The 27,335-nt window shown below is 41.3% G+C and overlaps 1 long non-coding RNA gene across 2 annotated transcripts in view; it reads right to left on the bottom strand.

Moving 5' to 3' along the window:
• LOC307216464 overlaps positions 1-27,335 on the bottom strand; it is a 214,171-nt gene that overhangs the window by 133,856 nt on the left and 52,980 nt on the right. The window contains exons 1-2 of one of the 2 annotated variants that reach the window (XR_013839093.1): positions 22,880-22,968; positions 20,022-20,132 (exon numbers count right to left, since the gene is read on the bottom strand). This is a non-coding gene — a long non-coding RNA (uncharacterized lncRNA). Of the gene's footprint in view, positions 1-20,021; positions 20,133-22,879; positions 22,969-27,335 lie in introns of those variants that run through there. The other variant, XR_013839092.1, reaches the window with a different exon arrangement.

The following is a 27,335-nucleotide window of genomic DNA, read 5'->3' as shown; positions in this document are numbered from 1 at the left end:
CAATGATTGAGAGAGAGAGGTCTCAGAAGGAGACAGGATTAACATTAGTTAAGAAAGTGAAATACTTAGGGGTTAATATGACTGCTAAGAATGTGAACCTATTTAAAGATAATTATGAAAAGTGATGGATGGAAGTGAAAAAGGATTTAGAAATATGGTCAAATTTGAAGTTATCATTGCTAGGCCGAATTGCTGCGATAAAGATGAATGTATTGCCAAGGATGTTGTTTTTGTTTCAAACATTGCAAATTTTGGACAAAATAGACTGTTTCAAGAGGTGGCAGAAAGATATTTCTAGATTTGTCTGGCAGGGCAAGAAGCCTCGAATAAAATATAAGATACTAACGGATGTTAAAGAAAGAGGTGGATTTGCCCTGCCAGACCTTAAGTTATATTATGAATCAGCCACATTTTGTTGGCTGAAGGATTGGCTACTTCTTGAAAACACTGACCTATTGGATTTGGAAGGGTTCAATAATGTATTTGGTTGGCATGCATACCTGTGGTATGATAAGGTCAAAGCACATAAAGCGTTTAAAAACCATATTGTCAGGAAAGCACTGTTTAATGTCTGGATAAGATATAAGGATTTGCTTGAAAATAAAACTCCAAGGTGGTTGTCACCAATGGAAGCAAAGGCTCAGAAAAAGCTCAATATGGAGGCCAACTGGCCGAAATATTGGGAAAATATTGGAACAAGAAGGAGACAGATTAAAGCTGCAGAGTTTTGAAAAACTAAAAAACAAAGTACAGGATTGGCTTCATTATTACCAAATAATGGAGGCTTATAATCTGGATAAAAAAATGGGTTTTCAGGTGGAGAAATCAAAATTGGAAACAGAACTGCTAGATCCTAAAACTAAGAATTTGTCAAGAATGTATAACTTGCTGTTGAAATGGAATACTCAGGATGAAATGGTGAAATCTGTTATGATAAAATGGGCACAAGATGTGGGACATAACATTATGATGGCTGACAGGGAACAGTTATGGACCACAGGTATGAAGTTTACGGCATGTAATGCCTTAAGAGAGAATATAATGAAAATGATATACAGGTAGTACATGACACCAGTCAAGCTTGCAAAAATTTATCATTTGCCTGATAACAAATGTTGGAAATGTAAAGAGATTGAAGGTACATTCTTTCACCTTTGGTGGATGTGCCCAAGGATTAAGACTTTCTGGGAGATGATCTATAACGAAATGAACAAGGTATTTAAATATACCTTTCAGAAGAAACCAGAGGCCTTTCTCCTGGGCACGGTTGGCCAATTGGTGCCAAAGAAGGATAGAACTTTCTTTATGTATGCAACAACAGCAGCAAGAATACTCATCGCGAAGTATTGGAAGACACAAGATTTACCCACCCGGGAAGAATGGCAGATGAAAGTGATGGACTATATGGAATTGGCGGAAATGACTGGCAGAATCCGAGACCAAGGTGAAGAGTTGGTGGAAGAAGATTGGAAAAAATTTAAAGTCTATCTACAGAAACATTGTAAAATTAAGGAATGTTAGAAGGTTGTTGGAATGAAGTAATGTGGTTTTAGCAGAAATGATATAAAGGATTAGGTTAAAATTGACTTTTTAATTGGTGAAAGACGTGAATTACAGTATATTAAGATAAATTATTAGGATAAAAACAAAGTTGGAAAGGATTTTCTGGAACATCTAATTGAACTAGAATACAAAAAAGGGAGGTGTGAGGAGGTCAAGGAAATAAGCAAAAGAAAGAAAGTTATGTAAAGGCTTGACTTGTTTTTCTTTTTTTTTTCTTTTTTGTCAATTGTGTTTTTTCTGTCTTTTTTTACTTTACTTTTTTTGTCTTTTTATTCTTTATCATTGTAATTTTAAAAATTTGAATAAATACTATTTTAAAAAAAACAAGTTCTGGAGGGCGCCAGGGAAGAGATGGAGGCTGGACGCAGCACCTCCTGGCATCAGCTCGCCACCCTCACCGGCCTCCGCCATGCCACACCGAAGCAGCGCTGCGCCCGGAGCCTCTGGCTGCCATGGCCACCACGGCATGAAGTGGCCAGCTGAGCTGGGATGCACCGCATCCAGCCTCTGCCTCTTCCTCACCGGAGAAACCTCCCTCCAGCCGCTGCCTGCCTCCTCCAGCCCTGCTGGCAGCACCGTCCTCCCTAAAAAAACTCTGGGAAATGTGGGGGGGGGGTGCTGGAGAGAGCTTTGCACCACGGCGCCGGATATGCTTAAGACGGCCCTGAAAATGGGCTAAGAGAGGAGGAAAAAGTAGAAGCCGATGACCATTGCTTCCTTTGGCAATATTAAAATAATTTTAAATAATAAAGCTGGATCTACCACTGTGTCCTTTAGCAAGCTGTCAAATTGCTGGAGGAGATGTTGCTAAATAAGCTCGGTGGGGGGGGGGTGAAATTCTCCAACTGTTCAGGAGAGCCCAAAAAAAGAAAATTATCACAAAGGTTATCATAAAATTATTTTCTAAGGAATTTCACCCCAGGTCTAGTACTAATGAGAATGTAACTCAGGTGGCAAACCTAGATAGATGTGAAGCTAGGTGGTGAACTGAGCTCTCGCAGAGATAGCTGCTGTGGTACAAGCAGCTTTTGAATTTCGGAAGCAAGAATAGCAGGTTAAACAAATAAAGAAAAAAGCACCCAGCCTGCCTGAGGTCTCAGCTTTATTTATAAAATGTCAACCAAAGGACCGCAAACTGGTGGGATTTCAAGCTACTCTCTCTTCATGCCACTTCACAGTCAGTAAATTCTAGACAAACAGTATCAAACCAGACAAAACAAGCCAGAAGCAGGACAGGGAAGCTCTGCTGTCTCCAGGGCATCCTGTCCTGGCTTCTGGGCAGTGAACCTGCTCTCACCTTTACAAATGAAGCATTTCATAGATATTTAAAAAAAAACAAAAAACAAGACTATTTTCCCCTTGGTGCTGCACGAAGCTCAAAACACTTAAGCTTGAATTGGAGCACATGTTCCAGAAAGTGATAGCCAGCCATCATTTTTAAAATCCAAACAACCAGTTTTCCCTTTTAAGTTCTCAGCCTCCAGTATGTTTACTCTTACCTCTCCTCCCCACTTACACACAAACACACACACACACCATGGAATTTGTGTATCTCTGCCTGGGATAACTGTTCTCTGCTTGCTTCCACATCTATCGCTGTTCTCTTTCTGCAAGGGTGTCTCTTTGCCCATAAAGTAGCCACGGCTTGCAGATAGGGATCTGGGAAGTCGGGACACCCAGTTGCATAGCATCCCAACTGGATGAAGTCCCTGTTGAGAATTAACTGTTTATCCATAGGAGTTCCTTTTCAGACATCTACACTCAACATGTAACTGTCACAGATGGAGCTACTCTGGGCATGGGATATCATGAGTGGGCCCAGTCAGTGGAGAGTAGACATGCATCAGAAGAACTCTGCTGGATCAAACCAGTGGTACCATCTAGTCCAGCATCTCGTTTCCTACTCTGGAAAACCATGTGCATTTCAAACAGCAAGGCAGCAGTCCTCCCCCATGGTTGTTCTAAAGCAGGGGTCAGCAAACTTTTTCAGCAGAGAGACCTTGTGGGGGGCCGGACTATATTTTGAAAAAAAATTGAATGAATTCCTATGCCCCACAAATAACCCAGAGATGCATTTTAAATAAAAGGGCACATTCTACTCATGTAAAAACATGCTGATTCCTGGACCACCCGCAGGCCAGATTTAGAAGGCGATTGGGCCAGATCTAGCCCCCGGGCCTTAGTTTGCCTACCCAGCAGCTGGACCTGGTAGCTGCATAGAGTCATCGTGACTAGCCACCATTTACATAGACTTTTCCTCCATGGATTAGCCTGTCCCCCCTGCTCATCCAAGTGGGCAGCTGTCATTGCATCATGTGCTTGTGATTTCCATCATTTAACTACACACTACATGAAGGACTTTCTTTTGCCTGTCCTGAATCTCCCATCATTCAGCATCATTGGATGATCCCAGTTCTAGTATTATGAGGGAGAGGAGTTTATGCCTCACCATGCATAATTGTGTAGTAAAAATCTTATGCACACAGACAGACAACCACCCTTTTCTGAAACTAAAACATAGCCTGTCATAGTCTCTTCCTTGTACAAAAGGTCTCCTTCTCTACATCATTCACAGCTTTACAATAACCTTCCTGAGACATGGTGACCAGAAATATACACAGGATTCCAAATGTGGCCGCATAACAGACTGTCATATTTTCCAATCCTTTCAAAATAATCTCTGGCATAGAATTTACCCTTCAGGGAAACTTTGGAATTTCATCCTTCAGCTTTGCAGAGCCTTCCTTATAAACAACAACAGCCTCTTATCCCAGAATGGCTGCTGAAGAGTCTCTGTTGTCTCTTATGATTGAATTGACAGTGCATCTTGAAAGTACATCTTCATAAATTAACAGACTTAAAATCAGTTCCACTTATTAGACATACATTCTAACTGGAAGAAATGTGATTGCAGATAGAAAATAAGAGTAAAACAAACAATGGAAGGGGTAATGGCATCCATGTGGAGAGCTATGGAAAGAGTACTAAACTAGCCAGCATTTCATCAGACCACTTCTTATCTGCACTACACACTGTGTTATGATTCAGCATAATGGCAGCAAGTAATGACACTGCAACTCAAAAGTGTACACAATCCTGAAAAATTCCTAAGTCTCAAGCTCTGTTGCTACTACCCTGCCACCTGTCAAGGTTGAAATCCTATGCACACTTACAAGAGAGTACAGTCCATTGAATATAGTGGGACTTACATCCAAGGAAACATACACAACATTGCACTGCACATCTCAAACAGGCATCAGTCACAGAGTACAGAATGCATTACAGTTTGATGAGTTTGATGAGCCTTTAGAGCAGCTGTGAAGGTGAAAACTTCCTAACGATGGAAGGGAACAAAGAAAGCCCAGGAAATGCAGATCATGATAGCCTAATTGGCCTTTTCCTACTAGGAAAAGTGTTTTGACTGTTTTTATTTTAGAATTCTTGTGCTATTAATTAATCAACCACTCTGAGCTGTCCAAGGATAAGACCTGCTAACTACTAGGGCTATAAACCATATGTCCTATTTCTTTTCCCAGCAGTCATACAATGCGTGCCATACTTAACATCACATGTGGCAGCACTTATGTAAAATTGCATGTTTAAAAAATAGCTCAGCAAGCTACAACAACAATACTAACCTAAAATGCACTGAGATGAGTTTGACCCCTTTCGCTTCAGGAAATCGCTGGCACAGTCCCAAAGCTTTGTAAGCAAAAGCCTGAGGTTTTACTGGTGTTTTCACACCCTTCCAGCACTGGACACAATCCAGCCCAAGTCAAGCACTTTGTGTCCGCTGAGTTCACTGGGAGAGAGTTAAGCACACATTTAACTCTTCCATTAAAATCTGTACTTAAAAGAATATGCCTAACTTGGGCTGGATTTTGGCCTTTGATTCTTTCAAGGCATCACAGACCTTAAGGATTCTTGCGCTATAAGGCAAGTCCATGGCTTGTTTGTATAAAATGTATGTGATAAAGATGAAGGGGAAATATGCTCATCTTAGCAACCACCAACATTATATCAAAATGAAAGCTAAATACAAGCTAATTTCCCCTTTGGGCTCAGCACCTGTTTTATGTAATATTACTAATTTCCCTTTCTGATACTTTGACAACATGTTTGCTTAATCTGTAGGTGCTGTTCATTCTCAAATATAGGTAAATGATGACCTCATTGCATACGTCTCATGATTTACTAAACAATTCGTTTAGCTGCTCATCTTTGCTAAAGCAGCAGCTGCGGAATCAGGGTTCTCAAGCCACAAGTAGTCCTTGTCAAGAAATCCCTTAGAAATCTCCTTGGTCCATAACCTGGTTTCTTGGCTCTTATGCTGCCCAGTGCAGATTTAGCTCAGAATGAACATCTGGGCTTAGAAACACCCTGCAAAGCCAGAGAAGGGCTCGCAGGAGTCCAGATTTGCAGGAATTCCAAAGGAAGATGCCCAAACCTCCAGAGTGATCAGGTCTAATGATTTATCAAAGAAGGGTATAAACTTACAGCAAAGGTCCGAAGGCTTCCTCCTCTACCTGGCTCACAGCATCCCGTGGGGCAGACTCCACAGCAAGGAGAGGGCTTGTCCACACCCAAGTAAAGAAGCACACAATCTCTACAGCACCAGGCAGGCTATGTCACATGGGAACACAGGTGGCTGGCATTAACCATTACCTCCTCCTCTAGCTATGCCTATGAGCTTAGTGCTACACTTATTAGCTCAGTGCTACAGCTGCTACCAATTAGGTAGGGGTCACATACCTAATTTTAGTTTGTCTCCTTCTGAATACATGGGGCAGGCATAGGCAAACTTGGCCCTCCAGATGCTTTGGCACTACAACTCCCATCACCCCTAGCTAACAGGACCAGTGGTCAGGGATGATGGGAATTGTAGTCTCAAAACATCTGGAGGGCCAAGTTTGCCTATGCCTGACTTGGGGTAATACCACATGTGCAACTCAGCAATGCAGACTCTTGTGCCAGCCCTGAAGAGCTGCTTCCAATCCGTGTAGACAATACTGAGCTAGGTGGACTAGTAGTCTTCATACAGCTTATGTTCTGTGTAACAAGTCTCTAGTTTCAAAAAGCACACTTGCAGCACCATTTCAAGCAGTCTCCAGTGGCCACATCATCAAAGCCTTCTTAAGATTGACTGCAAGCATCTTCTACAGATGCAACCCATGTTTTGTTTATGCCCCTGGCTCCCTTCCAAACACATAGAAAATGTCATAGAAAAGGCACGACGTAATGCAGTATTCAGCTTGGTGTGCCAGGAGCTTGCTACAGTGTCCTGGCCCTCCCCAGCCAAGAATGGGACACTTCTGATAGTTAACTCTTTATTGACACAAAAAACACTTGCAGCAGCTTCCATGGTGCTCCGGATGCACACACACACACACACACACACACACACACACACACACACTTCTAGCCTCTAATCATCTGTCCACAAATCTAGGCCTTGGGGAGCAGTTGCAGCAACAAGGAGACACCCCCTCCCATCCTTGCAAGTTTATATACCCACTCCTGATGGGTTACTTGCCCATAACCTGAGACTTTTCCTGCACAGAATTGCTCTTCCTGCTTCAAGCCCCTCCTTATTCTAGGAGACAGAATAAGGGGTGGGGGAAGGTGGGGAGACTACTGGCCCATATGTTGACTGAACAGCCTCTTCTCCTTCTGCCACATCTGGTATGCTTTTCTCCATCTCAGACTGCCCTGAGTATCCCTCCTTCCCTGGCTCCTGCCTTGCAGGCAGCATCAAACCCCATAAATCACTGGTCCCCTCTCCCGGGTCATTCTTCTGGTCCCCTGCCTCCGGCCCACACTCTTCAGAGTCTTGTGAATCCCTGGCATACAGTGACTCATCCAAGAGATTTTTTATTTATTTTTTACACTCAGTATCAAATTAACTTTTACATAAAACAGGATTGCTCTTTTTGATTAAGCAGGACCCCATATGATCAATGAGAGGTCAGGGAGTCTCTAGTTAAAAATGCTGATTAGCTTTAATTTTAAACTTGGGTTGAACCAATGTTGAACCAGAAAATAACAACAACAAATTAATTAGGTTGCAGATGGAGCAAACAGTGTCTTGGTTTTTTGGCTTCTTTTTCTCTGTTAATGGAAAGTGATAATCACCGTGCTTGATAATGTTAAAGAGATTTGAATGAATGCGCTGTTACTTTCATGGGTTTATTCCAGTTGCAACTTGTATGGTAGTAAATGAGAAGGCTCTCTTAATGAAATAATTAGAGTACAGTTTCTAAAATGGCAAAGCAATTGAGATCAGAATTAAAATAATCCTGTCCCTCAATTATGAACATTGGGTAATTTTGACAACTTACAGGCATGCGATTTTTTTAAAAAAAACACAAGCAAACTTTGGTATTCATCACAACAAAAAAGTTGATTTTCCTTAAGATGTCTCAGTTTAAGCAAGAATGAGAAAGACACAGATATAGGAAGCTAGGTTTTAGGCTCTATGAGCATCTTAGGGTGCTGGATGTATCCCTATAGATTTGCATACTCTCCAACATTTCTACAATGAAAATAGGGACATCCCATTCTCTAATGATAATTTTACTATTTATACCCCACACATCTTACGGGGTTGACCCAGCCACTCTGAACAGCTTCCAACATATATAAGAATGTAATAAAACATTAAACATTAAAAAAAACCTTCCCGATACAGGATTGCCTTCAGATGGCTCGTGGGTTAGATAGCTCCATACCCTCCAACATTTCTCCAACGAAAATAGGGACATTGAAAGGAAAGGTGGGACATTCCATGATCAAATCAGAAACCAGGATGGCTTCTCTAAATCAGGGACATCCCTGGAAAATTGGGACACTTAGAGGGTGTGGATCTGATGAGGGAGCAGTGGCTGTGTCTCCACCTACATTCTTCCTGTATACCATAAATATGGTAATTATTGAAAACACCATGCAAACTGGTGATTTGCTGCCCAAGGGAATCAAATGTGCAGAAGCACTGTGCCCCTTGACATTTTTACTGCTCAAAGAAATAGATTGTTATGAGCTTAAGGTTTCTTGATTACCAAAGAATGGACAGCTAATATGTAGCAATGTATTTTAATAAAAGAACTCTACTGTTCATTGATTGCTAGGAAAATCTCTTTACTGATGCAGTTAGAGAGGGGCACATCCTTCAGCAATCTTACTTTTTAAATAATCCAGTTTTGCAGTTTGAATAGAGAGAGAAGCGAAGCGTTAAGATGTTTAGCAGAGGTTAACAAGAGTCTAGGGCAGGGTTTCCCAAACTTGAGCCTCCAGCTAATGTTCAACTACAACTCCCATAATCCCTAGCTAGCAGGAGCAGTGCTCGGGGATGATGGGAATTGTAGTCCAAAAGCTACTGGAGACCCAAGTTTGGGAAACCCTGGTCTAGAGCACTGGCTAAAACAGTGGCTCTCTGAAAATGTAATTCAGGATCAGCTATTTTCAAGAGCCTATTTACTTCTATGCATTGCTTGTATATGTGTAATTACAATAAACGTTACAAAGACACCACAAACCTCCAGTATTTTCCCAAACAGAAACTGAACTCTGCAGCATAACCCCTGGATGTCTCACCACTGGGGAAAGTGGGTGGCAGCTTGTTAACAATGGTGTGAGATACACTGATTCTTTGAAGAGAACTGCAAGCTGCAGAATGATCAAAGATTAAGCAAATACTAGCACTCCTGAAAATAAGACTGTCAAGATAACAGTTTCCAAGACAAACCAAAGCAATTCTGGAGATACTAAATACCTCCCATACACAGAATGGGAACAAGCCTGGAGTCCCACTGTGAGGAGGTGAGAACCTCATTTGATCAACAGTTACAAAGGGTCAAAGCTGACTCATAGGCCCAGCTGCAAAGCACCCAGTTGGGGGTGGTTGAAGAGGTGGGCGAGCAGCTGGCGAGCTTGGAGTGTGGATTATTGAGGTCAATTGATAAGAATAAACAAACTGTCTCTGCCCTGGAGCTGGTCAGCATAAATAAGGATGAAAAGCAGGAGGAACAGCCTCAGGAACTGGAAAACTGCTGGGGAAAGACTGTGCCAAAGGAAAAGAAGAAAGGACACAGGTTAGAAGCCTGGAGGCACAGTCAAAGAGAAACTCAGTTTAGAAGCTCCGCCTTGTGTTCTCATGAAAGCGGATGGAATACGACTGGCACTTTCCTTTAACAGAATGGAAGGCAACATCTCAAGATGATGGTCAACCAGATTCTACCCCAAAACCCAGAGACAGACCCTATGAAAATGTCCCTATTTCCATGGGAGAAATGTTGGAGGGTATGGAGTTATCCAACCCCTGAGCTGTCTGAAGGCAATCCGGTATAGGAAAGTTGTTGTTTTTTAATGTTTAATTTTTTAATGTTTTTCTATGTTGGAAGCTGCCCAGAGTGCTGGTGCAACCCAATAAGATGTGTGGGATATAAATAGTAAAATTATCGTGATGGAATGGGACTTACAGTGCTTTTTTTTCCGGGGGGGGAAACGCAGGGGTTCGCATACCCCTAAACAATTTGTGAATCAAAGTTTGGCATCATTGAGGGGCAGTATTTCAATATGAGTAGGAAAATGAGAGTAGCCCTAAATATTTTTTTAGGGGGGAAAGCACTGGGGACACCCCTATTTTCACTGGAGGAATTTTGGAGCAGCTGGGGAGGAAGCCGCTCGGGCACCTGGGGCGGGGCACCCAGAGGCAGGGCAAGACACCCACAGGGGTGGGGTGCACCACAAGGCCTCCAGAGTCTGCCTGCCTCCTCCCACTCAGTTGCCCTGGGGAGGAGGCAGCAGGCGGACCATTTGGGCAGCATGGAGCTTGCGTGCGCCCAAGCCACCGCGTCTCTCCCTGGAGAGACGTGTGGCTCAGACACGCTGCAGGCCCCTTGGTGAGTGCCACCCGGCATTTTGTCACCCCCTTCAGTGGTGACACGTGGGGCGGTCCGCACCCACCACACCCCCTTCCTCCACCCCTGTGTTGGAGTGCATGCAGAGACTGCTGATATATGGATAAGGATTAACAAAAGGAACCTGAACCCAGATAAAATGTCGCTGTCGAGGGTCCAAGAAGTCTTTGAAAGATGTGGCTGCTTGTTCTAAACTGTGTGGCACAACCCAGTGAAAAGAACACCTTCATACCAGGTATCACTTCTGTTGCAATGGAATTCACTGATATTTTTCTTCAGCCTTATTTTGAACCACTCTGCTCAACAGTATGAATTAGACAGCCATGTTTCCACCTTAATGTGTAATTCTGTCCTATGTACAGCTACTTTAAGGGCACAGGCTTTGGTTGCAAAAGCAGGCTTGTGCCTCAGTACCTCTTTTTAGAGGAAATGAAGCAGTGCCAGAAATGCACAGATAATGTTTATAAGCCAATTTTACACAGATATTATTGAATTAACTGTTCCATGAAGCAGCATTCTATGGCAAACCGTTCTGCATGCTGGATTTCTCAGGTACATTTCCTTCAGTGTGGGCTAAAATAATGATGTCTCTCAGACATTGTTACTTGAATGCTAACAGCTCTTCCCGCCCCCCGCCCCAGCCCCCGCCACCTTGAAATCATTTTTACATTCTTCTCAAGGAAAATGTGAGATGCTCCACTGAAATAAAGGCATTTGCCCATTCAGAACCACTCAGTGACATTACCACTCATACGTGCATTCCAAGAGTCTCTTCTTCAGGGCTTTAATGAGGCATTGCCGAATATGCTGTATGTTTACAAAAGGCCTAACAGATAATGACTTTAAAAAATGCAGAAGTGCAGCTGCCAGCGCAAACGGCCATAACACCAATTATCTCAGCAGCGCTTAGTCATTATGTTGATTCAAAGGCAAAACTGATCCAGTGGGTGGTTTTCTTCTCTTGTGTGGGGGACTGGGGGAAATGGGTGAGTTCCTCTCTCCTTATTCCCCAGATTCTTTGTATTTCCTATTAGATCTTTCCCAAGCTGGATACACTATTAATTCCCGGGCAAGTTCTCAGAGGAGGTTTTAGACAGATAAAAACAGACAATAGGGATATAAAAACAAATATGGTCTCCCTCCAATATTTAGCGGGGTAATGATCACATGCATTATGCTAGGGGCATGCTAACTTCCAATAACACAAACCATATGGGTATCACTCTCTGCATGAAGTTCTTTCTGCTAAGCGGCTTTCATGCAGTTCAGTGGGGGGGGGGGGACATTCTGTTCAAACTTCCTAGGAGTCACTTCAAACAAAAGATTTATCATGTGCCTTGGCACCCATGTCGCCATAGGCATGAAAATATTAGCAGTCAAATGGAATTTGTGCAGCCCCTAATGACCATAGATATGCAAGTGTTTCCCAGAACTGTGCTTCCTTGAGCACCAAGTAGGAAATCTATGCTTTCAAACACCTGTCAATAGCCACGATCCAAAAAAAAACCCTCCAAAAAGTATGATAAAGTGTATGACAGATTATTATGAAAACCTATTTTGGGGTATCTCTGATAAATTATTATATAGGGACAGGCTAATCCAGTTTTTGCTTTTTTTCTAAAAATGAAAACCTGAAAATTGAAATATGTATTTTGGGAATTATTTTCTAAAAACATACACATTTTTTAACCTATTTTGTCTCCACTTATGCATTTCTAAATATATTTTAACCTAAAGTATGAATATTGTAACACATTTTTGGTCTTTTTTTGAGCCAAAAACCGCATCACAAAATTCAAAATAGTGCAAAATCTAAAAGGAAATGATGTTCCATTCCACATATAGCATAATCCTAAAGAAGTCTGCTCATAAGTAAGCCCTATGTAAGAAGTGTTAGGACTGCGGTGTGGCTCAGGTCAGTTCATACTGGAATCTGCAAAAATGGAATCCCTCAGGTATGCTCATTACGATACACCTAGAAGTATTCTGAAATGAGTTATAGAACTAATTTATTGTGCAGTTGTACTTTTGTATTTTTCAGTGCATAAAAAGATATTTCATCACAAATATATTTTTGTATAGAACAGATTGATTTTGTAATTCAGTTCCAGGACGACTTCCAGCTGTACAGCAATTTATCAGAGAGATACCCTAAATTAGTGCCTGTAGTATTTTAATTTATCAAAGAAATGTGTAAACACATACACCATCTATCACTTGTCCGTTTTTCGTCAACAAAGTAAAAATGAAAAAAACATAATTCCTTCAGTCTGGAATTCCATGTCAGAATCTGTCTCACATATCTCAGAAGTAAATAGTAAGGCTCTTACACCAGGAATAGATCAGCTGATTCATCTGCCGATGGCCACAGCATCTATTGCTACCTGTCAAACATATGTCACAGCTGGAAGACATTAGATAGATGAAAAGCACAGATATGTTTAGAGTCCTATGACGGAGAGACATTCATACTGAAAGGAAATGGAATAGTGACATGAGTTTAAACTCTCCCCAGGATAGCAAGTAACACTTCCAAAGGAAAAAAAAGAAAACCAGTGGTGTACATTTACCAGAGATATATGTTTGCATTACAAGTTAAATAGCAGCACTTAAAAAAATAAATCTGGCCTAGAGGGTCGTTTCAATGAGAAAAATGCTCTCGCAAGTAGACATTCTGTGTTTTCTAAGGCATGAAATCGGTGCAGTGTTAAGAAAAACTGTGTGCTTGAACTGTGAAAATACTGAGCACTGCTTCAGTAGAGGTTATGGATGTATTTAATTCCAAAGTCCCTGGGTGGCAAAGCTGCAATAATGAATGCTGCGGCTGGACAAGTAATATCAATAATTAATGGTCAGTTTGCTAATCTCGAAGCAAATTCTCATGAAAATGGGCAAAGCACATTTTTATTCATGGTGCAGATGTTCTCACCCTCGAAAACCTGCAGGATTTCAATAGGATGCTTTCAATGAATAGGGCCATAGGAACCTGCCTTGTATCAAGTCAGACTATTGGTCCACCTAGCTCCGTGCTCCCTACATCAGGGATGTGGGACCTGCAGTCCTCCAGATCTTGTTGGACTACAGCTCCCATCATCCCTGAGCATTGGCCATCCTGGCCGGGGCTGATGGGAGTTGCAATCCAACAAGATCTAGAGGGCCACATGTTCTCCACCTCTTATTTCCACTGACTGTCAGAAGCTTTCTAGGGTTTCAGACAGGGGTTTTTCCCAGCCATACATAGAGGCGATGGAGATTGTGAACATACGATGGAATCTGATTAACATGGTAAGCTAGTTGACACATACAGCAACCACAACATGGTGACAATATTAAATAGCTTTCATGTGGTGGCTGTACTATTTGAGGCTTTGAGAAGACCTTCCTTAATTACCTGGGGTTAACTGCTGTTAGAGAAGGGATCTCAGATTAAATCATTTTCAACCCAAGGACCACATTCTATTGAGGGCATTTTGCCAGTGCTGGGCAGGATCAGGAGGCAAAAGTGGCATGGCCAGAGGCTAAAGGGAGTGTGATTCATATTTTTACAATACACTACATTCCAGCTTGGCAGAGGTGTCTACACACACAAACACACATCTCTCTCTCTCCTTGATCCTGACCAGCAAGAGGCATTATCCCAGATCAGTAACATCTTCTGTGTTACTGTAACATATTCTCTGAGGTCTAGCTCCAAGGGATTTCTGGAGATTCCCTCACTGTGAGAAGTGAAGTTACAGGGAACCAGGCAGAGGGTATTCTCAGTAGTAGCGCCTGCCCTGTGGAATGCGCTCCCATCAGATGTCAAAGAGGTAAACTATTATACAGTCTTCTATAGGCAGCCCTGTATCGGGATGCTTTTAATGTGTGATGTTCTGTTGTGTTTCCACTCTGTTGCAGAGTGACTGGGGCAACTCAGTCAGATAAGTGGGGTACAAAAAACAAATTATTATTATTATTATTATTATTATTATTATTATTATTCTAGCCAGGCAAAAACAGAGCAGAGTTGGCGAGGGGTGTGGCCTGGGTAAAGGCCTGAGGGCATGATAGAGAGGCTTAAAGAGTTGCATTTGGCTCCCAAGACCTGATATCCCCCACCCTAGCTAAAATAGTAACCTAATGTATTTATTTTAAACATTAATGCCAATTACAGATAGGTAGCCGTGTTGGTCTGCCATAGTCAAAACAAAAAAAATTCCTTCCAGTAGCACCTTAAAGACCAACTAAGTTAGTTCTTGGTATGAGCTTTCGTGTGCATGCACACTTCTTCAGATACCTGGTATCTGAAGAAGTGTGCATGCACACGAAAGCTCATACCAAGAACTAACTTAGTTGGTCTTTAAGGTGCTACTGGAAGGAATTTTTTTTGTTTTGATTAATGCCAATGTTACTTCAGTTTAGACTATGGACAACTGAGCACTGGTGAATTACAGTATAGTGGCTGCTGACCCCAAGTGGTCCGCAAGCTTCATTTAAGTAGTCCACTGTGAAGACTAGTGGGAGCAACACCCTAAATACTCATTGATTTAAATTGTATTTTTATTGGTTCTTTTATTTCTTAAGTTGTATTTTATTATTTATTGTTGTATTTTATGTTGCATTTGATGGCATTCGAATTGTAATACAATATAGGAAATGAAAGAAACAAAGAAAATGCTATTAAAAGCTCACAGCATCTAGCACAGGACATTACAAATGCCACAACAGACAGAAAAATCATTAAATGGTCCACCAAGACTCCCAGCAATTTTCAAGTGGTCTATGGGGGAAGGAACCTTGGGAATCACTGCTTCAGAGCAAGCTGAAATTGTATATACTAGAGGAATTTGTTTTAATGTATATGACTTTTTTTTAAAGGGGGGGGGGACTACTTTCATTAAAAAACAACACCACACCTTTTCATTTCTATGGTTACTCGGCTTTTCCTTTCTGGTGTACACTGAGACTAGCTAATAGTAAGGACAAAAACAATGCAATAGTGGAGATAATGGAATAAGCGCATGAAACCCTTATTGCAAAGTAGTCACTTTGTGGCTACATTCTCAACAAAGAGTTCACTTAAAATACTTTTGTTCTGGTTTTGCTGGAAGCAATAACTCAAAGGAGTTGATGGTACAGTGAAATGGAAGGAAATGCAATACTACAATCATTTTAGAAGCTACTACAAATTAAAGTCATAGTCAGAGTTCCAATTTAAAAAGAAATGAATCATACCAGGGAACAGGAAAAGCATAAAAACCTTTGAGGAACATAGGAAGTTGCTTTATACCACATTGAACCATTGATGCCCTTTGCTCAGTATTTTCTGCACTGACTGGTAATGGTTTTCCGGGGTTTCAGATGGGGACACTGCCACTCTCACCTGGAGATGCTGGTGATACAACCTAGGACATTTTGCATGTAAAGTGCTTTACTACTGAGAGATGGCCCTTCCCCTTTTCCCAACCTTTGTGTTGTTGGGCATTCAAAGGGAGAGTAACAGTATTTCTTAGGAGATTGTTCCACAGGCAGGGTGAGCTCACCTGTGCTTTGAAGAGCACAATTTCCTGTGCAGAGGACTTAAGTTCACTCTGCTTGGATGAGCAAAGGGTCTCTACAGAAGATCAAATGACCACACAGAGGTTGGGAGCTGGGTCAGTGGAGTCTGATGCTGACACTCCTTCCTGCATTCATTTCACCTGATAAGCCATCTGCTAAGGATTATGATGCTCTGCCAGTCCTGCACATCAAGTCACTGGTAAGTTTAAAAGTTGGCAACCCTATGTACACAAGTCCAGGATGATAACAGAAAAGTCCATGCTTCTACTCCTTATTGATGCCACCTCTTATGGTGTAGAGCAGGGGTAGGGAACCATTTTTGGCTCCGTCGACTAGATCCATATGAGGATCAGCCTTGCGGGGCAAATTTGAGAGAAGGGTTGCATGGCATCTATATGACATCACACAATAGACAGGTAGATTGCTTCACTTACACTTGGGCAATCTGCAAGGAATGTTGCCAGCCCTATGCTTTGCAAGCTTCTCCACGCTACTCCTTTAAGCTCCCAATGTCAGAGGTTTCAAGGGGCAGCACAGGGAGGCTTGTGAAGAGTAGGACTGGGAGGGAGAAGCATTTTCTATTGAATGAAATTCACTTCCCACTCTTTGAACAAGTGCACTCCTATTGCCCAATAGTTGGGAGCCTGCTTTTCTCCAGCAAAGGAACAATTAGGAGACTGCTTTAAGCTCCTGATTGTTCCTTTGAATCCCTACCCTACCTACCCCACATTTGACAACCTGTACGATATCAGGTGTTGGGCAGGTAGCCATGGCTTCCCCAAAATGGCCTGGTGGGCCAGGTTTGGTCCATGGGCAGAGGTTTCCTAAACCAGGTGTAGAGATATGTGTAGCAAGTTCTTCAATACATCTCTCAACAGGCAGGGAGGTCATATTGCTAAGCCGAATCACTAAAAAAAAAATTCCAACGGAATGTTAACACTTTCTTAATTTGGAAATGGTATGGTTAGAATTGATTTCCACCCTTGCCTTCTTCCTCTCTTTCGACATTTCTGCTGAAACACCATTCTCCCTAAGTGGTTTTCTCATGCAAGCATCATTAGCTGAAATGTTGATAGAGGAGTTTATCCAAAGTATGGAACTGAACTAATATCCAAACACTGCCTTCTGCTCTTTGCATCCTCTTAAGCTCCCCCACAACCATCACTGGCACATCAGCTGCCGGAAAAATAGAATCAGATCAATACCACAATGGATAATAGCAGCTTGATGGAAATCAAAAGGGTACTAAACTTTCAAAAGGTCTTCATCCATTTATGCAGTCCCCTGCAGAGATTGCTAAATTATTTTCTTCCGAACTGCATTCCACAACCTCTGGCTAGCTTTACTGTGGCATTTTTAGATAAACCCGTAGGCAACAATAGGTAAACTAAGTAGAAATGAAATATTGTTTATTGTTATACCACTTATTGCCAGAATAGGCTTCTAAGCAGTTTACAAATATAAGACCCAATTATACAAACACTAAAATATAAACTTCCATAATTAAGATACACAATCCCAATAAAACATTAAGATATAAAAAAACCTGCAGTAATTAAAACAGGAGACAGGGGTTGGGTAATCAAGGGAATGTCTGTATAAACAGGTGTGTCTATAATATCTAAGCAGTAAACGCCACATTTTGTATGGCAGTATAATTCTCCCCATCTGGCCTTTTTTCAATACACACAGGTCCTGTAATCAAAAATAGTGTTAGCTTTGTCCACAAAGCTGGATGACATTTTATGAGTGACACTTTCCTCAGACCTATCCTGAGGGAAGGTGTGTGGTGCATAGAATGAATGGATGGATGGATGAATGAGGGATGCTAGTGCTTTGTATATTGAACAAACATATTTAAGAAAAGGAAGAAGGAAGACATCTCATGGCTTCTTATCAACCTCTTCTCCCCGCCTTTTACAGTCCCTGTAAAAGTCTCCCAATATGCTTATTATTAAGGGGGGGGGGTTCATTCCACCTGGCAAGCCGAAATGTTTCAGCAGAGTGAACAATTAAGAGTATGATGCAGTATTCCACCCTATGTATTTAACATAGAGCGTACTTTGACTCTAACATGATGACATTTGCCATCTATGAGCTTTCAGTTCTCGGGGCAAGGGCGTCAAAAAACAACACTGATCTTTGTAGTGATCATAAGTGCTCTAAAGCTCCCTTCACATCAGTTGCACTAAGGGAGACGTATGCTATTAAGATGAAATAGGTCCATGATGCTGGTTCTGAGCCTAACATCTAACACTGAGTGTAGATGTCTGAGAAGGGTAGGTCTGTTTCCAACTCACACTGAGTTGGATTTTCATGCCTATAGAAATTTATCTCTATTAGCCTGTCCAACTTGTTGCCTTCCAGGTTTTTTAGACTCCATTTCCCATCATCCTAAACTAACATGGCCCATGATCAGGGATTATGGAAGTTGTAGTCTAACCGTAACTGGAGGCCAAGAAGGCTGCTCTAGATGGTGTCTGAGTGGGGTGGGGATGCAGGTTTTTTGCTACTTATTTTATAGATGCTAGGCTTGCCATACATCAGCAAAATTCCTGACATGTCCTGTTTTCCTTGGGTGTGAAAATGGTGTCAACAATTTGGGTTTGTTCCCCAAAAAAGCCCAACAATTTTTGGTGGGTTTCTTTTTAAAAAGACAAAAAACTTTGTGGGTGTCAGGAATTATACTTTTTGAAATATGGCAACCCTATAGATGTAATGTCGGGGGCGCGAATTATCAGTGCCTATTTAAATCTACAATTGTTTGAACAACAAGGTTGTCATCACCTGCATCCTGCTTTCGGCTATTTTCATTTACATTTACATATGCATATTTAATTATCACCTTTGAACTTCATTTGGGTGTGAAGTTCTCAGTTCGGAATGCAGCTTTCTCTTTTCCTTTACAAAAGCTTAGCTCCATTCTGCCATGACCTGCACCTTTTAAAATACATATTGATCCTAAATTATACTATTTAAAAGCTTCACTTAATGTCCTTTTTACACCCTGAGTAATGGCCAGTGTTCAAATCCTTTTATAAATAAAAATATCACTTCATCTGCAGTTTTGGTTTCCCCTTTAATGATCAAGGGTGAGGGGAGAAATAATAAATTAGGGCTGAAATCCTATATACACTTTACCTGGAAGTACATCTCATTGAATTCAGTGGGACTTACTTCTCAGTAGACATGCATAAGATTGTGTTGCTAAAAGGCAAGCTGAAAAATTTAATCCTATTAGGGTTTTTAAAGTAAGCTCAGGGCAGTAAATTATCCCAACCCTTGAGCAAATCCTGTTCCATAAATTTTAAGTAGGCTCTTCATCTCTCTCTCCTCACTCTCGTCTTCCCATGAACAGCAACGTAGAGGAAGAAGATGTGTGTAGGAATGTTCTGCCTCAACGTTACCTTTTGAGGAGTTTTTGTGCTGTGTTTCAGACAGCCACAGATTGGACGGAAGAAAGTATGCAGTCCCTAGCAAAGAAGCCAAAGGAAAGCTAAGAGTTTGCTCAGTGCATTCCAGCCTGTGTTGAATTTCCCTCATCCCACTTTTTAAATAAATACTAAGAACATGCTCACTCCTTTTCTGAAATCTGTAAAAAGACTGAGATGATCCTGAAGGTTAGTAAAGAATGCCATCCCATGTCCAGGTAGCTGCATTGCCTTAAGAAATGCTCTGCAGCAGAATGCATGCTTAGGAATCCTAGTTCCCTTTTGTTTTTCTCCATTGATCAAGACAGTAGTAGTAGAACATTGTTCATATAACTCAACCTGACATGTCAGTCTGTCAGCATATTATGGCATCAAGCAGTTCCCTTGGTGTCCCACCCAATAATATCGTTCATATCTCATTAACTGATAGGAGAAAATACTACATAGAAAATTAACCCAGTGGGCTTTTACAGTTTTCCCCCACTTTTTAAAATTAATGAATTAAGGATAGATGTCACTTCCACTCCTCCTTGCTTATGGGATTAGTCTCACCCAAGTGGCAGAAATGGCTTACCACATATGAATGATTCAGGCAGCAGTTGACTGCCAGGCTCACTTTTTTCTGTTGTTTGGCTTGGCTGCTGTAAGAGACTCCCGTCAGTTGCATACATTTGGAGTCAGGAATCTGGAAGGGAAGATGGAAGGTGTAAATACAACCTATGAATTTGTATATTTGGCTGTTTTAACATGCCCCACTGCCACAGATTCTATAATATACATCCTCCCTGCATGGAGCTATTTATACTTTTCCTTTCTTAATGGAATCAATTCACTGCAGAGAGTCCTAACCACCAGGCTCTTGGAGGAAGCCAGCAGAAAATTCAGAATTGCGAGGAAACCAGAACCAGAAAGCACCAGCAAGGGTCAGAAAATAGTATATGGAGCTTACATTTGAAAGCCCTAAAGTTAAATCCTAGCTTTAATGCTTTACCTAGGTAGACTATCACATTTCAGATTCAGTTTCTGCCCTCCTTTCTGGCCTCCTGAAATGGCAATAATGTTAAGTTGAATGAGGTAACAGCAGTGGCAACATCCAGGTGCTAACTGGGAATAAATTCCATGCAATATCAAAGGACATTAGGGCCAACAAGCTAACAACATTTATGTAGGTCAATATGAACACACTCTGGCTTCATCCATGAGGAAAGTTTATCAAAAGATGAGTATACTATTTACTATGAGCATGTTCACCATGAGTATGTCTAATCCATATAGCCATAAATAAATAACAAGAAAAGAAATTGTCAAAGCTCTACAACTGTCTATGACAGACCTATTCTGCCAAAGACAATTGGGTAGCTATGCCCTCCAGGCCTTTAAAAAATAATAGTCCCTGTGATTCTCACATGTTTTTCACATCCATAATAATATTATTCTGCTGTGACTATAGTGAGGGTTGCATGAAATTGCAATCAGACATTGTATCAGATGACCTGATGTGTTAATCAACACTAAAGGTACACCACAGGGAGCAAAAACAATAAATTTTAGTTCAGAGACAAGTGTTCCTATTGTTCCTTTGCAGGAATTAAAAATGAAAACAATGGGAGAGATTTTAGGGGGGGAAAACACAAAGAAGATTAATGCAGAGATAGCTTCTTTGTTCCCTGTGTGTTGCATATTGTGAGTAATGTCGATTTTTCTTCATCTGAAGCACAAATGAACTTATTGAGTTCTTTTTATTTATTTTCACACCATTCATATTTAGTGTAAACTTCCATATATTGTGTGGTCCTCCAGAAACTGTTGGACTGCAAGTCCCATCGGACCCAGTCAACACAGCCAAAGGGCAGGGATGGTGGGAGTTTTACTTCAGGAGAAGCAGGTTCCCCCGCCTAGCAATTAAAATCTATGGAGAGGGCATTGTGGCTATACTCCAAACAGTACTTGATGGGACAGTGAGTCATGTGGGGCCTTCATGGTGGTGGCACCCTCCTGGTGCCTCTCAAGCTGTATCAGGAGTCTTCCATACTTCAGTTCTGTAGGTTGCCCAAGATGCATCTTGTCATTTGGGCCTTTGAATCCTTGTGAAAGTGCGAAGAATTTGATTTAATGCACAGCCTATCGGATGTATTTACTTACAGCTATTGGTTTTAATGTTTCTGATATGTTGGTTTTAGTTTTGTGAATTTTGTATCTTATATTAAATGTTTTATGAACCACTCTGGCTTGTTGTTTAGAAAAGTGGTATAAAAATTCAAACAATAAACTAATTTTAAAAAATTGGAGTGTAAACCCTGAAAAAGAGGGTTAAGATGCTCATTTTCTCCAGAGTGAGAGAAAACTATTTGCAGAGTAAAAGGAATAGCCAGGTCAGAAACGAACAAGAAGTGCCTGTCAGCTCAGTTTCCAGAGAGGTTAGGAATCAAAGACCTTTCTCCTTGCCAGAAATTCCAAAGGCTGGAGAAACTTCATTGATCTGAATGGATCAGCAAGAAACAGCTCTGCACAAAGCAGAAACTGTTCAGTTTTTGAGAAGCAAACTTCTCTTGGGCTGTGTAGACTTTCTCTTTCATGGGTTTGAAGGGGAAACTGTCAGTGAGAAATGTATATTTTTCCTCCAAACTGATTTACACAACTCTTACAGATAAGCAAACTTCCACAAGAAACTGCCAGTGGCTTTTGATATTCATACAGAGGCAACACTTGAGCTACTTGCTCTGGATTCTGCAGGTGGGACTTCTCCTGGCAAACTATGCAGAGGTGCCCCCAGCCTTCTTCCTGCAGAGTAGGAAAATGGTGTGTGCAACACATGCCATTGCGGTGACAGTTAGCATAAAGCTTTGGGTTGAATAGACCTGGAATAAACACATGAAACTAGTTCTTCTGCCTCAGCCTGGTCAACCAAACAATACAGCAGAGATGGAAAACCTGTGATCCTGCAGATGTTGTTGGATTACAACTCCTATCACCCGCAGCCAGTATGACCAATGGTCAGGGATGATGAAGAGAGTTGCAATCCGGCAACGTGTGAGAGGCCACATTTTTCCCATCTCAGCAATACAGCCCACTTGTTTCACTCTTGCTCAGCCTCCAGATTAAAGCCATCACCTCCCAATCTCAGACCATCCAGGCCAATGGATGTGGCCTTGCTCAACTCCTCCACACTCAGGAACATCCCTCCTAGGCAGCCTACACTAGTACCTGTAGCTGCAGAATAGGGAAATGATTGTTAATCAACAGATCCCCACCCCTTGACAAGGAGCTATAAAGCCAGCCAGTCTTCATAACAGTGTAGCACATTGGTGAGGCAACAACTCACTGTTGGGTAGTTCTGGCTAGTCTTGGCTACAGGGAGCTGTCCAAGGTCTTTCCCAGTGCTCTTCTGCTTTGCCCTAATAACCCTTACTTAGACTTGACAGTTGGAGTCACCTTACTCAGACCCTGGTCTTCAAGACCTAACAGTGCTTCTTAATTTGTGAGTGCCTTGGACGCTGTCTGGCCACTGCACAATCTGGGACCCCAACCTGAGAGAGAACAGGATGGGGGTGGGTTTTTTAAGGATAGGCTCCCTCTATGATTTCCTATAAATTGTTTCTGCTATTTATGAGATTTATTACCCATTCTTCACAATATAGTCCCAAGGCAAGTTATAATAATTTTGAAATACAGTATTGAAATCAGTTAAAAACAAATTGCAGTTAATAGAAGGGGGGAGGCAAGTCCTAAACAATATATCTCAAGTGTCAAAGAGCCACATTCATCCTTGGACCGTCCTCCCCCAAGGCAGGCCAGTGGTGAACAGCGCTCTCTCTCTCTCTCTCTCTCTCTCTCTCTCTCTCTCTCTCACACACACACACACACACACACACAATCACCTCCCTCCACTAGTTTGAATAAGGAAAGGTTATCCCCTCAAATGATTGATCTCTCCATGCATCAAATAATTGACCCAGTGTTGAAATAGGAGGCATCAGGGTTCTGGCCTTCCATCATCTCAGTCCTGTGTCTACTTTTAAACAATTTTCTTTGCTACTGTTGCCTAGATTGGTGGGGGTCTTGGGAGCAACCTGGGATGGAAAAAAATTGATTTCTTTCCCCATTGGACTCAGTGAAAAGTCCAAACCTTAAAGAAATGTCACTGATACCACAAGGGAAAGAGAACTCTGTTGGTTCCTGTTTCTCTCTGTTTTTCATTTTTCCATTCTTTCCAATTTTTGTATGCTATTTTCACTGATATATGCATTGTATGCACATCTCTATCTAAATATATGTCTTTGTGTATACATTATTACATTATTTCACTGGAGAACTGCATCACAAATTTGGAGAAGTGCAGATTTCAGTTTCTTTTAGCAAGTTTGATTGAGTAGGTTCACATTAAAATATAACTGAACCCCATTTCTCCTTCATCCCTAGCTATTTTTTATTATTTATTATTTTAATTTATGACAAACATTTCAAACAGAATCATCTTTACATATTTAAACTTCCCCATTTTCTGCGGTTCCTTATATTTAGTCTATTTTTCTGCATATCCCAATTTAAATCCATTTTATATTTTATTTCCATCCATTTCATATATGTTTTCAATACTGCACATTTTTACATTAATCCTGTTTACAATGAGTTTGTAAATATTCAATAAATGATTTCCATTCCCCCTTAAAGACTTCGTTATCTTGATTTCTTATTCTTCCGGTAAGTTTCACCATTTCTGCATATTCCATTAGTTAGAAGAATGGCTACAGAAACTAACAGAAACTTCCATCCCTAGTTATCACCAAAATAATATATCTGCAAAATTCACCAAAATTCTCATTTGCCATATTTTAGTCAAACTTATTTGTAATATTCGGAAATCAATGCAGTATGGTTAATAGTAAATTAGTAAATGTATTGTTGCATAAAGACTCTGCTACTATTTGCAAACATTTGACAGATTGGTATTGACAGTAGTGCATTTTAAAGTGTAATACATTCTCTGCCACATTGACTAGAATACGCACTCTGAATATATATGAGGCAGCTAGTGGGAGATGACAACACTATAACATCAAGGCAGGTGCAGACTCTTTAGAGCAGCTGTAATGAACCTCTAGCACTTCAGATGTTGCTGAACTACAACTCCCATCACCCTTAGCCATAGACCATGCTTCCTGGAGCTGAATGGAGTTGTAGTTTAGCAACAGCTGGAGAGCCAAATGAGCCAGAGTCCATCCAGTTATCAACTGAGAAAGGAAGGAGCAGCATTCTGTCAGGGCTGCTACGGCAATAAAATGACATAGAGGTGGTACTGCAGAGCCACTCTCCTGACACCAGCTGGATGTGCTTGGTAGAGTGATTTTCAAATGCAGCGATAGGGATTGAGAGTGTGTAAGGAGAGAGAAATATATGCTTACATAATATTTTTGCATGGGATCATATGGTTATAGGTTTCAGTCTTTGTTGTACGGTGCGTTTTGTTGTTTCTATGACTTGTAAACTGCGCTGTGTGTAGTAATGTAGAAAGGGTTACATCAAATAAGAATGAAATAAAAAAAATGAAATATGGAGTGATGGCAAGGAGGAGAGGAAGAATGGGAAGAGCTATCCCTGCATACAAAAGCATTGGTGTTTCAGGAAAGTGCAAACAACAAAGCAGCAGGCGTAACAACCTTAAGTAGTGCAATGATGGAAAACTCAGGAGGAATCTGACTAAGCACAGGCAAGAGTCCATTTAAAAACATCTCTGGTGCACCGATGGCAGCCAAGCAATTTATGCACCACCACCACTCTGCCTGGGTAGCACCAACCAAGAATATTTTTCCATATGGTCAACAACCAGTTAGAATCTGGGAGAAAACGTACCCAAACAGAGTGGTCTGCTTTTAAAAATGAATAAATCCCAGCAGGTATTCAAAGAATAAATGAGCCGTTGTTTCGAGCTGGCCTGGGAATTCATTTTTCTCCTCTTATCTGCAGTGTTTCATATTTTTTCAAACAGTTTCATTTTAATTATTTAGTGAGCAAGTTGTGTGATTGCAGTTATGTGATACTGCTTCAGTTTACTTTTAAAAGTTTCAAGCCATCTGAAGATTCACAGTATGTGTGTGTATGTTGTGTTTCAGGTAGGGAAATAAAATGTAATAAATAACTAAATATAAATAAAAATCAATATGTGTTGCCTTATAATGAGCTGCAGATAAAATTTGTTCTCTTCTGACCCTATAAAAAATGCTTTACATGATATTCAGAGGAACACCCCTAGGTGGAGAAGGAACGACATCCCATCGCAGGGTTTCAGTGCCCAGATGAAACTCATGACATCACTCCTGCAACCTGCCTGGAGTACAAAACAGGGACATCCTTTCTCCCTTTCGATGCAAAATTGCTCACTTGACATTTGCATGCAATCTGCCTCTGAGAACTTATCTTTGTGCCCCTGAGATAGTCCGAGCTAGGGACGTGGATAAACTCTCCGCTAGTAAAGGTTTAAATTAGAAGCAGTTAAGAATCAGGCTCCGTGGGATTTATTTCCTCCCATTCTGCTGGCAATTTGGCAGAACAAAATAGCGCTGCTATTTCACACCTCACAGAGAAAAAAAAATGTTTGTCAGCTGTCAGAAATGGTTTGTGCTAATGCACCTCCAATCTAGCTAAGAAGACAGCAGTAAGAAAAGAAGTGTCTAGGAAGATTGCCTTTAATGAACCCTAAAGAGATTTGTTGATCAAAAATAGTACAAACTCCAAAGGTTTCAGGCTTCGGCCTATAGGCATACCTGACCAAAGCCTCAATGATGGTGCCACTAGAGAGGAGAAGACCACATGTCATGAATAGCTAACTCACTTCAGAAGCTATTGGCTGACTTGTTTACTTAGTTTTGAGGTCACTCTGGATGAAGCATAGCGCTAGCAGAAATTATAGCCCCTTCTACCCACTCTTGCTATAAAATATTTGCATCTGTCATGGGATCTGGGATGGGGGGAAGGATGAGCTCAGAACTTGCATTTGTCCATTTGGACACCAATTACATCAGCCAGAAATGTCTTCCCTTCCCTTCTATGATCTCTTTTCTCATCCAGGGCTGAGCCAACACATTTTGCTGCCTGAGAAGGACAAGATGGCGCCTCATGCCCCTCCTCCCACATCCCATGTCTAGAAGCTGACTAGACAGACAGTTGAATCCTACTTCAACACTGGTGACAGGTGGGGACCTGCGGGAGGGGGGTGATTCAGTTCCCATTTAAAGGCAACCCTCCGTAATTTGCACTTAGTGAAACAATACACAAGCCGTCCTTCATAATTTGTACTTCTCTGAATTTTGCAGTGCAGTCCTTCAGTAAGTAACATGTACAAAATTAAATATACTGGAGTGAAGTGCGCATTAAAAAAACATATTTGTAAGAACAGCATAAAGAAATGCATGCTATTGAGGGAAATCGCAGGGGGGGCTGTGTATATTGGAAGGAATCTGCACTAACTTGCTGGTGAATTTTTGTGAGGACTTAAAAAGAAAAAGAAACACCAACCAAACTGTGAAGAACTGAATTTAAGATTAGGGGAAATGAGAAAGTAAGAGAAAGCAACACTGGCCTATGTGTCCATCCCTAATGAAAGGACAATATCATCGACTGCAATGAAGAGCAGCAGGTTAGCTTAGAGGACACAGAACAGAGCAGGCCCCATGGTGTGCCCATGGCCTTCAGCACCTTGCTGGCATGCCCCCAATAGCTGCTTCCTGACACAGCTGCTTCACTCAGGCTAATGGTAGGGCTGGCCCTGCCAATCTGTTGCTTAATTCAACCTTAGTGAAAGCATTACGGCTCATATCTTTCACCTCTATTCCATTCACCCCTCAGAGTCTGTTCTCCTATCTCTGCTTCATTTTACTGTTTTCTTCCATAT

Source organism: Podarcis cretensis (genome assembly GCF_951804945.1).
Source record: "Podarcis cretensis genome assembly, chromosome: 5".
NCBI classification, from domain to species: domain Eukaryota; kingdom Metazoa; phylum Chordata; class Lepidosauria; order Squamata; family Lacertidae; genus Podarcis; species Podarcis cretensis.
Note: the sequence above shows the minus strand (reverse complement) of the source record. Positions and strands in the feature narration are given on the sequence as shown.